The 13,126-nt window shown below is 45.4% G+C and overlaps 1 long non-coding RNA gene across 1 annotated transcript in view; it reads left to right on the top strand.

Moving 5' to 3' along the window:
• LOC107322932 (uncharacterized) overlaps positions 1-12,558 on the top strand; it is a 28,412-nt gene extending 15,854 nt beyond the window's left edge. Inside the window, exons 5-6 of the long non-coding RNA XR_014935982.1 lie at positions 5,407-5,994; positions 6,701-12,558. This is a non-coding gene — a long non-coding RNA (uncharacterized LOC107322932). The remainder of the gene's footprint in view (positions 1-5,406; positions 5,995-6,700) is intronic.
• Positions 12,559-13,126: the final 568 nt, after the last annotated feature.

Genomic DNA, 13,126 nt, shown 5'->3' with positions numbered 1-13,126 from the left:
GTGGTTACAAAAAGAGGAGCCTAAAATCTCGAAAAAGTCTGTCATACAAATGTGAAGATTAAGCATAAATTACAATGCTGACAGTGAGGATAAGTACTGGACTAGACCCTCTATGGAGGTTGTAAAAGTATCTGTAATTGTTTTCCATTGGAGGTTAACAGACTGAATGAATGTTGATTGAGGATAATATAGATGTGTAGTCAACCTTATCCCAGGGACCTTATTTTGATATCACATCCATTACAGTGACACTTTACCCCTGTTGTGTACTCTTGGTGCTTGAAGTTGAGCTGTGTCACAGAGAGGGCCTTAGCACTGACGTCTTACATACCACATTCATCTTAAATGCTCTTTTCAGGGAAGGAATTGAATGTTTTGAACAGAAACAGAGGAACGTAAGCACAGTATTTACCCAATATAGAACCACTGGAGGTCTTTGTTTCTGCCAATACAAATGAGTTTCCAAAACTGGCTGGGAAGCCCAATGGCACTTTATTGCTCTCCTTGTGAAGGGAAAATCTACCCCACTTTCAGTCCCTTAAATACGTGCACCCTGAAAGAAGGAATTTATATATAACCCTAAAATAATCACGTTGTCCTCTTGCACAGAGAAAAGCTGCCTCTTTTATAGAATCCATTAAAGTTCATTGGCTTTCTGTCCCTTAGAGCAATGAATTTCACATGCTAATTATGAGTTGTGTAAATAATTTTCTAAACATTTCCTTTCGCATTTGAGATCCACGAGTTCTTAGCACTGTCAGTGTTGAAAGGTGCCCATGGCTTTGCTTCACTTATGCTTTGTGTTTGTGAGTTTTCTTTGCTCAGTGTCATTATGACAATGATAATTAGCTATTTCCTGATCTATCTTTTGTTAATCCATTTTTTTAATTGGTAGTTTTGATTGGTTGGTTGGTTTTGTATGTTTTATGCAATGCTCAGCTCAGCCCAAAAGACTTTATTTTTGAATCCTGTACAAAAGGAATATGGCATATAGGGATATAAAATGACAAGACCCTGGACAAGTTGTTCGGATGTGTAGATGGATAAAAAGGTGCATATTAGAAATCTTAACAGGATTTCTAATCCAATCTGATGGCTGTAATTCATAATAAGAAATATGAAGATTGGAGTGAATTGAATTAATTTGCAGGGAGCTTGTAAATAGCATGTTCAGGAGCTGATAATTGCAATGAAAACCTCATAATAGATGGGAAGGCAAGTGGAATCAGCTGTTTGAGAGAGAATACTCTTTATTGGAGGTGACAGATCAGCCTATATTTGCATTTTAGAGTCAAGTAATTGAGGAAATTGAGTAATTGAAGTCAAGGAAAGAACAAGTCACAGGTACCAAATATCCCTCAGTTTTAAACAGATGCTGTTGGTATTAACAATAGTGACACTAACAATTGACTATTGTGCCTTTTCTCTTTCCATTCAATTTAAAATACTTGGTAATATTCTCTCAGTATCTAAAGGGGAACTACAGGAAAGAAAGAGTCAGACTCTTTAGCAGGGTCTGTGATGATAAACAAGGGGAAATGATTTCAAGCACAAAGATTTAGTTACAGTGCCAATGGTGAGACATTGCCCAGAGATGTGGTTGATGCCCCGTTGATGGAGACTTTCAAGTTGAGTCTAGATAAGGCCCTAGGCAACCTGATCTATCTGAGGTGTCCCTGTTCAATTCAGGAGCGTTGGACTAGATGTCCCTGAGAGATCCCTTTCAACACTAAGGATTCTGTGCTTTCAAGAAACCATAAAATCCGAAGTGCTTTTTAACCTGCAAACCGCATTTTGTATCCGAACTCTCTTTTCTAAACCTCCCATTATATGAAGGTAAACTGAACAACTCGTTTTATTGCCCTCCTTCTGTCCCAGCTGCTCACGTTAGAACAGTTGTTCACATATTACTGTACAGAAATGTTTAGGACATTTCCTGTAATTTCATACCCAGGACCAGTTTTGAGAAACCAGCTCATCTCAACAGTTATTTCTTCCCTTTGAACCGTAAAATAAGAACTTCTTGGTGTAATAACAGAAACTGTAAATCTGCCAAATCTCCTTTGGTCAAATATATATGTATATATATATTGCCTCAGAAAGACAAGCTATTTCAGGCTTGCTGTGTCCTTGCTGTGCTAAGGAGCTCCCTCCCTTTCTGACACGCTTCTGCAACCACATGATATTCACTTTTATTTTAAATTTTGAATATGGTAAAGTTAATTAGAAGATTGTATAAGAGAGGAACCTGATTTTGTTTTAAACAAAGCCGATTTCAGTCACTCCTGCTTGTTTTCCTATTGATTTCATTATCCAATCGTATTTGTTTTCCATGCCAACATGCTAATGAGGATGAGGATGTGTATGTCTGGCTGGTCCAACCAGCATGACTTGTGGTGAAATGGGGTAAAGGCCTCCAGATCCAAAGTCACCATCATATTTTGTGGGTTCTTCTGGCCAAGGGACTGTGTGGTCACATTGTGTGTCCCTTTTGTACCCTTCAGGCCTGTGGTGTTTGGCTGCAATACATTTTTAGTAATGGGGAAAGCGATGGAGATGACACCAGTGGGAACTGGCCTGTCAGACAGCGACTGTCCTTCCATCCTCCATCTCTTGGAGGCTGATCTTTCTGTCTCTCCTTGCAGTTTAAAGCTGCCTTCACCTCACCTGTTGCCCCCAGCTACTGCACCTACCTTCATGTGGGATTAGTGTTGGAGGTGATTTGAGATGTCCCCTTGCTACGAGATGGTACAGCGCTGAGGGTGAAATACTGCAGGGTGGAATACAGTGAATATGCAAAGAATCTGTTCCCTGATGGTTCCCTAGGCAGCGTGCCCTGCAGCCTTGGATGCTGGCAGGAGCAGGGGAGCTTGATGTGCCTCTCTAACCCCCCCAGAGGAACTCCTGCTGGGTGAGATTTGCACATCTGATTATAGTGAACGCTTCCCCAGGAAACCCCAAATCACTATAGAGTCATTCCTTCATTGAACACATGGTGGCTGCGTTATTCACATTTTTTTGGAACTCGCACGTGCTCTGCAGACGGTGTATTTATACCACGGGCAATCCAACAGAATCCGCAGCCTGTTGCTTCAGTAAACAGCACAACCCGTCAATCCTGCCTTGAGAGTTGCCTTGGAACGTGACCAAACGCCTTGGAGGAAAGGGGGGTGAGGGGGTGTCACTCATTGAGCGCTGCTGTCACCTGCTGGAAGAATGGAGGCAGTGCGAGCGCTGTGTGCGACAGGGGGCTCACTGCTGTCACCTGCTGGGGAATAAAGGGAGATGGAGATGCTGAACTACGCACGAGTAGCAGCGCAGACTCGCCCCATTACCCCAAATGTGTGAGCAGCTGCAATACCGCATTTCATTCAACAGGCAGCAGCAGCAGCACCATGGCACTGATGCGCATGTTCAGCGCTGGGTTGAGGGGGGGAGGGTGACATGGAAATATGCCTTGCGGCACCCCAAAGATGATGGGGTACATCGTTGAGCATCCAGCTCTGTAGCCAGGGGGCTGGGCAGGCTTGCCAGGCACTTGGGAGAGCTCCAAGTTCCTGCACAGCTCCCTGTCAGTGCAGCAAAATCCCTGCCCGTGTCCTCACATGGAGCGTGCACAAGTGTCCCTGCTGGATGACGGACAGCAGTGAAAGCCCCGGGGTGTGCAAGGTGCTGGGGTGTGCAGGAGGCCTCGGGAAGAAGGAAAAGAAGTGGTAGGAAGGCATCATAGGATGGGGTTTTGTCCTTCACTGCAGCAAAGGCAGCCTCAGCTGGTATCTGTGATGTCTGCTGGGGGGGGGGAAGGGATGCAAAGTGGGGGAAATAAAATGACAAGGAACTTGGAGGAGGTTGGCCAGGGGAAAAACCTGCTTCTTGCAGGTGGGATGGGAAATCTCAGTGTTGCAGAAAGACTGAAAAAATGCAGAGTGAAACCAAGTGCACATCACAAAGAGCCTGGAGATGCTGAGCAACTGGTGGGTAAATAACCATTGGCTTTCCTTCCTTGGCTTGAGATGAAGCCTGGCCTTGGAGGTGTCTCCCCTATCCCTGTGGTTTGTTCCCTTCCCTGAAACATTCCTGCTCCTGAAGCTGTTGTTACCAAGAAAAGCTCAGTGTGGCTGTTTATCCCTTGTTTAATTGCTTATGTATGCATAGCACTCAGCAATGGCAGTGCCCAGTGTGGGTCTCCCTCTGGTTTCCCCCTCACTGAGCAGCACTGAGCTGTTGTGAGTTTTCTTGTCCTGTGCCCAAAACCAGAGAAAGTTCTGAGCTGAAGAGAAACACGTGTTCTCAGGCTCAGTCGTGGTGCTCCATGTAATGCTATTTCACACTTCTGCTTAATCCTTTTCTCTATTAATATTTATCCACATAACATTTTTCTTCATTTAAACAAAGTCAAAGCTTTGCTTTAAATATACGTATTCATATAAATTTTCTCCAAGCTGTGGGAAGGCTGAGGAGCACCGTGTCAGCCCAGGTGCAGCTCAAGATGCATCGATGCTGGAAGTTTCTCAAGTGTTGTGCCTTGAGCTGTTGCAGTTCTTGTTTTTCTCAAGCATACACCAGTATCACAGAACCTGACAGTGGTTTATGTTGGCAGACTCCTGCTGACTATGTGTATCCATCTTTCGCCAGTTAGATTTGAATCAGTTCTTTGGGTTTTTCATGTTCTTATTTGGTAAACGTAGGTCAGTGTTTTGAGGAACTCTCACCCTAACACGGTCTGTGGATATAAATCTACTTCAAATTAATCCTAAGCCAACATTTTTCAAGCTGGATCTTGAGTGAGAGAGATTTTTAGTTGATACAAGCCAGATAAGATTTATGACAAAAGATTGCTGGGAGCGTTGGAGGAGACAAACTGCTGAAGTGTTTGTTTCTGGTGACTGAAGTCAACAACTGGAATTCTGTTGGGTTTTTTTTTTCTTTTAATCAGTGGATTCCTGAAGCGCTGCTGCATCAGGAAAACAGCTGTACATGGCTCCCAAAACATGGGGTGTGCTCCTAAAAGTCACCACATAACTACAGAGCACACTCTGTGAGGTTCTCATAGAGAAATCATGTCTGTGGCAGGAAGGAACACAGAGGTGAACCTTCATCCATCCTCCTTCACCAAGCCAGGATCAATATGTCTAGACCATTGCTGACAGATGCTTACACACCTTGATAGTGTTAATGTCTCCATCCTTTGGCCTCCTTGTTCTGTGTTTCATCTCTCTTATGCCTTGCAAGTTTCTCCTAACAGCCATCCTAGTACTCCCTCCCTGCTGTTTTTGTTTGATTCCTAATAGACATGGAGAGTAACTCCTTGCTCCTCTGCAGGACCCTTCTATGAAAACTGTTACTCCCACCTCTGCTTTCCATTTTCATGAGTTAACTGGCCTTTTTCCTCCCATTTCTCCATAGAAGCTCTTTTCTACACCTGCGGTCGCTCCTGTTACTGCCCTTTGGGTTCTCACCAGCTGGATCCCATCTCTCTTGATGAACCCAAAACTGAATGCAGGACTTCAGCTGAAGCTTTACCAGCGGGGAAGGTGAGGTTTATTTTGTGTGTCTGACACACAACTTTTCTATTAATGAATTCCAGCAGACACAATGTCCTTTTGGCCATCAGGACATTGAGGAGATGAAGACCTTACAAGTGCACAGGTGAACACATGACTGAGATGGGTAAGTGATGTTTTCTTGTCTCCTCTTCAGCACAAGTGTGAGGCCAGAGACCAGCAGCTCACACAAAGCTGGGCTCTGTGCAGGAGTTGGTAGAGGTGCTCAGGGGCAATGTCCTGTGGGACCGGAGTGTCTGTTGCTATAGCAACTGGTTGCAGTCTTTAATTATAGATGTAGTTCTGCCCTGTATCCTCTCCATCTTTTCCCCCGTAACAAAGCAACAAATGGAGTGTGCAGCCCTTTGTGTGTGACCTGTTGGAGTCCCAAAAGGCAGGAATGGTGCCAGCTTTGCTGCAGCATAAACCCCCAGCAAGTGCAGCGTGAGAGGTCAGTACCCATTAATAATGGGTTTGGTTCTGCTTCATTCAGGGCTTCAGCACTGGGGTTCCAAATACTGCTCACTGCAAGTATGAGTTGGACTGACGCAAAAAAGCACAAGCAAGGGTGGCAAACACATTAATTCCTGCCCTATTCCTGTGGCAAAGCCCCCCCTAGCCCCCTATTTCAACACTGAAATCACTTAGGTTGGGATAAAGCACTGCGTATACAGCTCCTGAGATGCCTTTGGTATTTGCATGTGGTTACACATCAAAGCCATCTGTTAGATTTGTTTATTCCTCAGTGACCTATCCAGATTCTTTTAGAAATTAACTTTTTAATTAAATACTGTTTTTTTACACCATAGATTAGGAAGAGTCCCAAACTACAGGAATTATTTACTGGTGCAATATAGTGGAAAAGCTCCCAGGTTCCTGACTTCATGTAGCGTTGCCTTCACTCTGTTTGTTAAGTTGGTGTAATTTTGTTCCGCTTGTTTATTGCATTAGAGGGATATTTGGGTTTCAAAACCAAGCAAATGACTGATCTGAATTGCTAAAAGTGAGGCTTTCCCATAAAATCCTAATTACTCTCACACCTTTTTCTTCTTTTCCCCTCAATAACAGCTCCATCTCTGTCAATACTGGATACTTTTCTTTTGACATAATCACCAAAAAAGGCTGATTTTCTTTAAATTGTCTTTGATTCCTATTAGGGGCCAACAACCACCTGGAAAATTCCAATCTGAGCAGTTTTAATGATGGCAAAAGCTGACTACAAAAGACGTCTGTTGCAAAAACAGGAGCCAACGGTTCTGAACCAACAGTTTGCTGGCTGTGGATTTATTTTTCTCCTATAAATGCCTTCAGATTTGGAGCTGAAAGACTTTAAGGGACCAACACTGACAGCAGGGCTGTCTGCTAAGTGACCTCAGGGCAGTGACCCTAACGTTGTGCTCAGTGTCTCACTCTGCTCCCATTGTGGCTGCAGTGGGATGTGTGCCATCCCATGGCTCCCTGGGGGCCTCTTGGTGGCAGCAGAAGAGCTGAACCATCCACAAGAGCTGAACCATCCATTGTTATGGAAGTTTAAAGCCAATTCAGTTTTTGTTACAGGGTACCAGCTTGTTTTTATTACTCAGAAAAGCACTGTATTTGTTTGAAAACTGTGCTTTGAATAGCCCATCTCTATTTGAATCACCTGTCTGCAGTGTTCCTCAGCTGCTGGTAGTGCCAGCATCTCCCCCCAGAGGTGGCACAGCCATAGGAGACACATCTCCACATTCCTTGTTCCATGGCATGGAGCGTGGTACTGAAAATGTGCAAGAGGTGAAGAAGCTTCCAGCAAATGAACAAGGACAACAGCTGCTTGTTCTTTGCATCTGACAGCAGAGAAGTTTGGGAGTGTACTGGGAATTCCTGATGTGCTGGGGTTTAATGGCTGAAGTGAAGCCCTTTTAAACTTTGCATTACAAGGGCTGGGGTTTTAATGTTTAATGTGCTAAGAAAGACAAAGGCAGGTAGCTGACACCTCCCTTGAAATAAGAATCTCTATGATGGTAATTCTGAAGAATCCCTGTTACTGTTATTGCTTTGGCTGGTGGGATGGCATAGCACAAATGCTGAGAATGGGGAGTGCAGCCTTATTTGTCAGGTACTGTATGAATCTGAGAGTTGGAAGATTGCAGTTGGAGAGATGAGAGCATCAGTGCTGAAGTGCCTCTGAACACAGCAACCATCCCCAGCTGGTGGCAGGTACGACCTGTGTCAAATAAGGCATTTTGTAGCTGAAACAGATGATTTCTGGCTGCCACAGGTGCAGCTGGGTCCAGCTGAGTGTCCCTCCAGGCCTGCTAGGGGTGCAGGTGGTGACTCCCAGACAGATCTGCCCTTCTCACAGAGGAGGGCCAATGGGTTTTATGGGAAAGCTGCGTTGTGGTTGCTTGTCACAGATAAAGCATTTACCAAAACTCTTAATTCTGTGTCATCGTGAGGAGTTTAGACAGCAAAAAGCTTTTTAGAGCACTCTATTGCTAGGAGTTCAGAAATGGGAGTAAACCTCCGTTTCTAAGTAGTTGCACTGCTTGGATATTTAACCACAACAGAAGATGGCAGTCTCAAGAGAGCAAGGGTGGTTGGGGCAGGTGTTGCATTAAGGGTTTTGCTGTAAGTCTTTTGGGAACCCGGGTGCCCAAATCTGAAGCAATTTGTGGTAGGGAATGGATTCAGCCATACCAATGAGGGACTTCAGTCAGGGTCCTTATATAGCCCTGCTCTGTTCTCCCTGTGGGTACTGCTCTGCTCTCAGCATCTTCCTCCTCTCCCACAGAGCTCATTTGGGGTGGGTTTCTGCTGTGTTGTTGTGTTGTAGGATTACATCCAGGTTGCTCGTTTTGGTTAGTGAGTGCTGGGAGTTTACAAGGAAAGGGCAGGCTGAGGAGAGTCTTTCAATGAGGAGAGCTCATTGAAATGCATGGGGAGTGGTTCTGTCCCATGTGAAGTTTAATCCGAGAAAGCCTTCAAGAATGGCTTAATGCAGCCTTCTGCATCGCCCACAAACACTTTGGGGAAAAACAGGGAAGGAGAAGAGTGTTAGATAAGCTGCTTTAAAGTGATCTTCATAATCCTGAGAATTAAAGTGTATTCTATTAGATACATGTTACAGATGCAAAATAACCCAGTAAGGCTGGAAGTGACCCTTCCCATGGGCGATTCATGGGATTTCTGCAGCTGTACCCAAGCATCACCAAAATCAGAGCTCCCCCTGCTCCCAGGGGAGGTCAGCCCCCAGTCCTGGCCATGGCATTAAATATCTGCTTGGAAGTAGATCTGAGGGCTGTCCTTGTGTTACTCTGCAGCCATAGGCACAATGCTTTCTGACCCCTTTCCATCTCCAACATTAATTACTGTTGAACAGCCAAAAACAAAGGAAGAAGAAGGGTGTTTCCTCAAAGCTGAAGGCAAATGCGAGCCGGGAGTGGCCAAGTCAGGCTGGCTTCATTCAGGGTTTTCAGCTCGTACTGCAAGATCTTTGAAAAAGGGGAAAAAAAAGAAGAAAAGAGAAACGAGAAGTTCAGTGTGTTGGTGGCACCACCAGCATTGCCCTACCTGGGGTGTTTGAGCCTAGTTACAGTTGTTGCTGGGGGAGACCCTGAGCAGACTGTTCCACTGCACACAATGGTGATGAGGCAGAGTCCTGGCAGGAATCACCAAGGGATATCTCTTAAGATTTAGAATGCATTTTGCTGCTCATTCATCCTCCATCCCACACAGCTTTTGGCAGGTTGCATTAATCCTTCTGTCTCAATTTCCTTCAGTGTGAGAGGGGATGTTGTGGTGTTGCCTCCCAGGATCCATCTGAAATTGCTCTCAGGCTGCAGCATCCTTTCAGACTCTGTGTATGTGGGAACAGAGCAGTTCTCACTCGTAGGAGCCCTGTGTGAATGGCACAGATGGGTGCTTGGTCACCCCTGTGAGAGGTCACTGTACCACCTCACAGCTGACTGATGTGGTTCTGACCTGGTGGATGCTGGGTGATGAATAGGAGCCACCAGCCCTTGGGGGCCTAATAAATCCCCGGCTGCTGAATAATACAGCAAGGCAAATTGCTTTACAGAATCCAGTGCTTAAAGCTAAATGTTAGATAACATATTACAGGAAGCTACTTGTGCCTCTGTGCCAGCTCTGCCCAAACAGCACAACAGGGGAAGTTAAAGAATTCCTACAGCCTCTACGTAGAATCATAGAATCACAGGAGTCAGAAGGGAGCTTTAAAGTTCTTCTGGTCCAACCTCCCTGCAATGAACAGGGACATGTGCATGGGGTTTGGGGAAAGCAGTATCCCCAGAGGAGCAAGCTCTGCTTTGAGATAGGATCCCAAAGATTTGATCTATGATATTGATAGGTAGGAAAAAAAGTTCATTTCTCAAATCATTTTACAAATTCCCTATAAGAGGGGTGATGGGGCAAATCACTCTTTTGGGAGCATTTGTTCATCAGCCAGCAGAAAAGTCTATGTGTTTTTCCTTCATGAAATAACTACCTTTGGCTTTAGACCTGATGTGAATGAGGCAGATGTGGATGGTGGTGGTGTTTTGCACACCCACTCACCTTAGGGAATGGGTTGGCCCCCAGGCTCATCTCCTACAGAAAGGGAGACCAGAGTGGGTCTGGCAGAGCCATCCCCAGGAAGAGGAGCAGTGATGTGTGTGCTTGTGGTCAGTGAGCACAGAGAGGCTACTTAATGGATGCAGGGGTGGAAATGCATATCCTGGGAAGGGCAGAATACTGGAGCCAGAGGGATAGCTCTGAGTGTTCTTTGTGGGAATCTGAACCACACAGTTCCCTGGTAACCCATTTGTATTGGCGTGTTTCCTACCCAAATTTGGATGAGCTGAAACCTTCAGGTCCTCTTAGGATCTGGTGCCCATGTGGCTACTCTGCCCCTAGATACAAGTGTTGCCCTCACCTGTTCTTTTTTCATCCAAATTTGAGCCTGCAGAGACTCTTCCCTTTGCCAAGGATTGTTTGCTCTCTATTCCTGGTCCCCGCTGAGACCTCTCTGCCCTTCTCCCCTTCACCTCTTGCAACCAGCCCAGCAGTTCAGCCCTCCCACATCCTTCAGTGCCTCTCTGAGGACCTCAGAATTCTGGCAGAGGCTCTGTTATTTGCACCAAGTGCTACAGACTTCAAAATTTAAATGAACAACTTGGGAATGGCTTTCTTGTCCCATAGTGCGAGAAAGAGCTGGAGTAGTAAAGGGGGACAAGCCTAGGGCTAGGAGAACAGCAACCAAACCTGCCCAATGCAGCAGAGCCTGCACCCCCTCAGCACCGTGAGCTGCAGCTTCAGCTGAAGCCCTCCCAGGGCAGATTTCACAACAGAATGTAACAATGATGGAGCCCAGCTGTTGCTGACATTGACATCCAGGCTCTGCTTGGCTTTTCTAAGGAGGGCACGACACTTAAGTTTCATTTTTGGACTGTGTTTTGCTAGTTGCTTCCAGCATTTTTCCCTGGTATTCCACTCTTTTCATGCTCATGGGCTCTCAGTAGTTCAACCACTCTGCACCATTCGTCTCGGTTCCTTCTGCACTTTTCAACGCTTGTTACAGGCCTCTGCCAAGAAACCTGATAATTTTCTTTCCCATTTAAGGAAAAGGATTTTGGACTATAAAAGAAATCTCCATTATATCTTAAAGTGTTTCTACACCGGAAAGAAAATCCCTGGAAACTAGGGGAATCCTTAAAGGGACATAATAGGAAGCACTGGAACTGAGACAGCTCATTGCATGACAGTCTTTCCCACTCACAAGAACAAGCACAGGGCCCTGGGGCTGTGAGAACAATATGGGTTATTGTTACAACTTCTAACTCAATTTAGGATATGAAAACCAGCATCCCTCAGCATCAGGAACCAGCCAAAACTCATGAGCCACCAAAGCTGCTGTGCCGCTCTCTGCTGGAAGCCCATTGTTCCAAATGCCATTACTGTGACAGCTGCAGGCTTGTTTATGTGCAAGGAGCCTTTCTTTCTCACAGCCATTAGTTCACTGTGACCAGTCCAGTGATGTGAATCAGACTCGTCTCCTGCTTCAAAGGATGGACAGGAGATGCCTTACTGCTGTGCAGTGTGGGTGTTTGTGAAGATGTGATGCTTTTCTTTATGCAGGCAGAGGAGGCACTGCAGAGGGATACTGTCACATCTAGGCTCAGCCTGCTTTGCTGTCATAAAATCACAGAATCGTCGAGGTTGGAAAAGGCCACTAAGATCATCTAGTCTATCAACCCATCACCACCACCATTTGTTGTATGGCCGTGTTGTGGTTCATGCTGTGGTCTGCGAAACAGTGCCTTCCACACTCTTCTGCATGGCAAGTTAAATTCAAGTCTGTATATAGCACTGCTTATGAGCCCAGGGAAGCATATTTGTGTCATACTCTGTGCATTTCCCCTTAAGTACTTGAGGTTTAAAGTATTTCCTTGTCAATAACAGCTATAATACGCAGAGAGGAAGAGGGTTTGCCATGGGCTGCATTCAGGCATTCGGCTGGCTCCATTGGCCGTGGAAATAACAAACCATAAATAAAGTTTGGAGAAGCTCGTGGTACAAAAATATCAATCAAAAGGAATATCTAAAGCATAAGCGGGTTAGATAACCTTGGAGAAGAGAAAGCAGACAGCACATTTCTGCATCCTCAGGCCTGCGCTGCCCCTTGCTGACAAGCTCGCCAGCCGTGGAACAAGAAGTGCTGCAGAGAATGGACATCCTGGGGCTGGGAATGTTCTCTCCTCTCATCCAGTCCCTTGGATCACCCCAGGCACAGCCATCTGCAGGGCACCCTCCTGCAGTTCTACCTGAGGCTCGAGCATAATCCTTCATACTGGCAAGGAGGATATGGAAGGGTGAACAACGCGGGAGCAGTGCCTTCATGCTGCCCTTTTGTGTCCCCTCTCCATGGCTGGTTCCCCGGCCTCTTGCCAGACCATGTGAGTGACATGGGCAGTGTAGCAAGAGTGATGTGGAAAGATACAAATGCCTTGCAAATAAAAATGAATTGCTTCTCTCCCCGTGATTTAGCTGTATTGAATCTGATGCATGTCCCTGTATTAGGCTACTTGTCATTTTCCCTCCAACCATTCTCTTTGTGCAGAAGAGTGGCCTCCATTTGTCACAACAGGAGATAATATGCCCTGGATGCCAGTGCTAACAAACAAATAACCTGCTCTCATACAGCACTGCCAGCTGGAAGTTTCTAGGCACTTTATAACCATTAACAGATTTAGCTTCACAGCCCTAATCAGGAATTTTCATCTCTATTGTAAGGGAAGTAAAGTAGGATCTAGGGGTGAAATGAAGGGAAAGTAAGAGGAGAACCAAAGTGCTTTGGATACTGATTGCAGGTTTTCTTGGAGTGAGGGAGCTACTTCAGCAGAGGTGGGATTGGGTTCGTCAACAGGATTTATTCCCAAACTTTTCTCACACCTCCACACTAAATGATTTTCTATGCCTTTATTTCCCCAACTGCAGAAGTGACTCACTTCTCCTTATAAGAAAGTCTTGGGGGGTTGGGGGACAAAAAATAAAAATAAATAAATAAAAAATACAAAAACACACCAAAAAAACTCATCTAGATTTCAGAA

Source organism: Coturnix japonica, chromosome 19 (genome assembly GCF_054131305.1).
Source record: "Coturnix japonica strain WE chromosome 19, WE-NBRP24, whole genome shotgun sequence".
Classification (NCBI taxonomy): domain Eukaryota; kingdom Metazoa; phylum Chordata; class Aves; order Galliformes; family Phasianidae; genus Coturnix; species Coturnix japonica.
Note: the sequence above shows the minus strand (reverse complement) of the source record. Positions and strands in the feature narration are given on the sequence as shown.